Source organism: Orycteropus afer, unplaced genomic scaffold, assembly GCF_000298275.1.
Source record: "Orycteropus afer afer isolate SDZICR_OR568_19922 unplaced genomic scaffold, OryAfe1.0 scaffold00147, whole genome shotgun sequence".
Lineage (NCBI taxonomy): Eukaryota > Metazoa > Chordata > Mammalia > Tubulidentata > Orycteropodidae > Orycteropus > Orycteropus afer.
In genome coordinates, this window is record NW_006921734.1 from 6,123,073 (window position 1) to 6,127,985 (window position 4,913).

General features: G+C 38.1%; 1 protein-coding gene across 1 annotated transcript in view; it reads right to left on the reverse strand.

Annotated features, from left to right (window-relative positions):
• DYNC2H1 (dynein cytoplasmic 2 heavy chain 1) overlaps window positions 1-4,913 on the reverse strand; it is a 505,271-nt gene that overhangs the window by 102,297 nt on the left and 398,061 nt on the right. The gene's annotated exons all lie outside the window — the stretch shown is intronic.

A 4,913-nucleotide genomic window follows, 5' to 3' on the forward strand; every position in this document is an offset into this window, starting at 1 on the left:
TGGAGAATTATATCAAACATTCAGGGAAGAGCTGACCTCTATACTATTCAAACTACTCCAGAACACACAAAGTTATGGAACACTCCCAAATTCAACCTATGAAGCAAGCATAACACTGATATCAAAACCAGGGAAAGACACCATTAAAAAGAAAAACTACAGACAAATAATCCTCATTTTACATATAGACGCAAAAATCTACAACAAAATTTAGCCCAAAGAATCCAACAATATATCAAAAAAGTAATATACCATGACCCAGTGGAATTCATACCAGGTATGCAAGGATGATTCAACAACAGAAAAACAATCAATGTAATCCATCACATAAATAAAACTAAAGAAAAGAACCATATGATCATATCAATTCATGCAGAAAAGGCATTTGATAAAATCCAACACCCATTCTTATTCTAAACTCTCAGCAAAATAGGAATAGAAGGAAAAACCCTCAGCATAATAAAGGGCATATGCATATGCAAAAGCAACAGCCAACATTATGGTCAATGGAGAAGGACTCAAAGCATTCCCCTTACAAACGGAAGCCAGACAAGGATGCCCTCTGTCACCACTTGCATTTAACGTTGTATTGGAAATTCTAGTCAGGGTAATAAGGCAAGAAAGCCAAGTAAAAGGCATCCAAATTGGCAAAGAAGAAGTAAAACTGTCTCTATTTGCAAATGACAGGATCCTAAACATAGAAAACTCAAGAGACACAGCAAAAAAATTACTGGAACTAACACAAAGGTTCAGCAAAGTGGCAGCACACAAAGTTAACATACAAAAATCAGTTGGATTCATCAACATCAACAAAGAGACCTCTGAAAAGGAAATAAGGGAAACAATACCATTTACAATAGATACCAAAAAGATAAAATATATAGGAATAAATCTTAACAGGGACATAAAAGACTATACAAAGAAAACTAAAAGCACTACTACAAGAAACTACGAGAGATCTACACAAATGGAAGAACATGCCGTGTCCATTGATAAAACCAAAACCAAACTTCCTGCCATCAAGTCAATTCTGACTCACAGATATACACAACAGAAGCAAATACTATTATATACATAATACTTCAATACCAGTAGCAGCAAATGCTAGGCTACTGGTAAATGCATAGACAGGTGAGAAGATCAGGTAGGGGTAGACAAACAGGAATATACCCAAGACCAAGGATAGAGCTGGCTGAAGACAGGCTTACATATGTACTTGTGCTATAAATTATCCACATACATTACAGAAGTAATAGAGGACAAGGTTGGAGTAGTTCTCAGAGACAACCTAACATCCTAAGGGAGTGAATCACTGGGCCTGTGGGCTTGGGACCACAGTCTTGGGAGCCATCGTGTTCAACTGGCACAACATAATACATAAACATTTTGTTTTACATTCTACTTTGGTGAGTAGCGACTGGGGTCTTAAAAGCTTTCGAGTAGTCATCTAAGATGCAATTATTGGTCTTCTCTAGTCTGGAGCAAGGAAGAGTGAAGAAAATCAAAGTCATCTGGAAATAATTAGTACAAAGATATGACAGACCAGATCAGCATTCATGAACCTGAGACCAGAAGAATTAGATGGTGTCTTGCTACCAAAGCCAACCACCTGAAAAGGGATCAAAATTGGAGATCATTGATAGAGTGGGAGAAAAATGTGGAACAAAATTCAAAAACATAAAAATGACCAGAACTACTGGCTGAATAGAGACTGGTAGAACCCCTGAGACTACAGACCTGGGTTATTTTGGGGGCCTGGAAATGGACTCACTTCTGTGGATTGGTTTCCAGCCTCAAAGTAGGAAGATCTACAAGCAGAACACATACCCCAGGGAGATACACCCATCTTCTCTAGGGAGATGTACCCCTTAGACCAGTCAGCCATGAGAAATCAGAAAGGCAGCATTCACATAGAGGGAAAGCTGGACAGACAGGAATGCATAGATAAAAAGGACACAGGGAAAGGGTAGTTACAGGGAGGAGAGTTTTTTATGGTTGGGTATTGAAATCGGGGCTGCAAAATCAAATATGCATGAACTCTTGAGAGTAAACAAATCTATTTTGTAAATTTGTACCCAAAGTACAATTAAAAAAAGAAGAAGAAGAAGAAATTTTGGCCTAAAACGACTAGGGAGCAGCTTCCTCCTCAAAGCAGAGTCTACCTTAATCACGTAGATGGAGTAAAACTTCCTGGACCTTCATCTGGTGATGTGGCACAACTCAAAATGAGAAGACATAGCTGCAAACATCCATTAATATTTGGAACATGGAATGCACGGATACGAATCTCAGAAAATTGGAAGATGTCAAAAATTAAACAGCGCATAAAGATTGATACCCTAGGAATTAGTGAGCTGAAATGGACTGCTATTGGCTATTTTGAATCAGACAATCATATGCTCTACTATGTCAAGAATGACAAATTGAAGAGGAATGGTGTCACATTCATTGTCAAAAAAAATATTTCAAGATGTATCCTGAAGTACAATGCTGTTAGTAATAGGATGATATCCATACACCTACAAGGAAGACTCCACTACTCATCAGTCAGTTTGTCATACTGCAGTGGCTGGTGTGTTGCTGTGAGGCTGGAGGTTATGTCACTGTTATTTCAAATACCAGCAGCGTCACCCACAGTGAACAGGTTTCAGTGGAGCTTCCAGACTTAGACAGACTCGAAAGAAGGAAGGGGCCATCCACTTCTCAAAGAATTGGCTAGTGAAAACCTTATGAATGGCAGTGAAACACTGATATAGTACTGGAAAACCTTATGAAACACTGTCTGATACAGTGCTGGAAGATGAGTCCCTCAGGTCAGAAGGTATTCAAAATGCGACTAGGGAAGAGCTGCTTCCTCAGAATAGAGTCGACCTTAATGACTTGATGGAGTAAAGCTTTTAGGACCTCCATCTTCTGATGTGGTATGACTCAAAATGGGATGAAACAGCTGCAAACATCCAATAATAATTGGAACATGGAATGTATGAAGTATGACTCTAGGAAAACTGAAAGTTGTCAAAAATGAAATGGAATGAATAAAGATTGATATCTTAGGCATTAGTGAGCTAAAATGGACTGATTTTGGCCATTTTGAATCAGACAAACATATGATCTACTATGCTAGGAATGATAAACTGAAGACAAATGGCATTGCATTCATCATCCCAATGTTTCAATATCTATCCTGAGGTACAATGCTGTCAGTGATAGTATAATATTCATACACCTACAAAGAAGACCAGTTAATACTACTATTATTCAAATTTAAATCTTTACAGAAGCAGACTGCCTTGTCTTTCTCCCACATAGTGGCTGGTAGGTTTGACCTGCCAACCTTTCAGTTGGTCACAGAGTGCTTTAATCACTGCACCACCAGAAGTGCATTCAATATACTGCTGCTGTTGTTGTTGTTATGTGCTAGTTATGAATAATCATGCTAGAAAAAAATCTCATAATCCATGTAAAATTGTTTTAAAGAATATTAATTGCTTTATCAATACATTTCCATTAAAAGCACTCAAAAAAATAACAAACGTATTGCCATTGAGCCAATTCTGACTCATAGTGACCTCCATTGGGCTCCCAAGGCTGTAAACCTTTATGAAAACAAACCATCCCATCCTAGTCTGGTGGGGTGGCTAGTGGGTTCGAACCACTGACCCCTGGTTAGCAGCCAAATGCCTTAACAAGTATGCCACCAGAGCATAATTATTAAGCATGCATACACATATGGGTTCAAAAAGATTGTCTATAGGTAGAAGAGAAAGGCTAGAAGAAAGATATGAAAAGTCATATCTTAAAGCTTAAATTTTCTCTGTGAAATAAAACATGAGGTGTTCTGCTAAGGAAAAGGAGGGGCAGTGTCAGAATGGAGTTCTCAAGAAAGTAGTGAAGGTCTGAAGCATTACTGTGGGATACAGGACCAGTACTCAGGGCCTATCCAATACTGGACATCTTATATCTGAAGTATTACTAGCAGAGCTCAGGAGCCTGTTTATGAATCAAGTTCAATGTTTTTCAAGAAGGATGAAACTTAAGGAAAAGTGAATTAGGATACTGAAGATGCTGGGGAAAAAGAAAGAAAGAAGAAGAAGAAAAGGAAATAGTTAAAGAGATATACCATGGACTCTAGGATGAATTGAATATTGAATTTGGATGCTATTGAAGTTGGATCTAGAAAGAAAGTGATGGACACTGAGCAGATAGAGAGAGAAGGTCTAACAGAATGAGAACTTGAGAGTGTAATGTAGTTGTGAACAGAGAATGTACACTTTAGGAGGTTAAAGGTGGAGCAGTTACGAATATTGACAAGTAAAGATGTGAACAGGTATGTGTACTGCTTTTTTAAAAAAAATGCACGGATATGTTAGGTTGGTGAATGTCTTGTGCATATTTTCACCACAATAAAAGTGAAAAAAAAATATGCATGATGAATATTTCTACATGAAGAAGGGCATAGATCAAGTTACAGTAGAAGCTGGTATAATAAAGAAGGCTGTAAGTGAATCAGATGGAACAAGCAGAGAAAGAAGATAGCAAGGCAGTGCAAAAACCATAAAGGAAAAGGGATACATCTCAACTAATCTGTATGTACCATTTGCTATTCTGAAAATATTCACTCTGTCTTTCCACTTCTATACCATTCCCTACTCTATTCCATTTTCCTGCAGTTACCTGACTGCTACTTTGTAATATCTTTACCTATTTGGGAAAAAAAAAATGATGCAAGCAGCTCCCCAAAAGAGGACACCCTCAAAAACAAATTACTCAGTTATATATCAGTTCCAGTTATTCTCTATACGATCCATCTATATTAAAATTGTAGGAGCTCTGGTAGCATAGTGCCTAAGGCACTTGACTGCTCACCAGAAGGCTGGCGGTTCAAACCCACCAGCCACTCCTCGGAAGAAAGG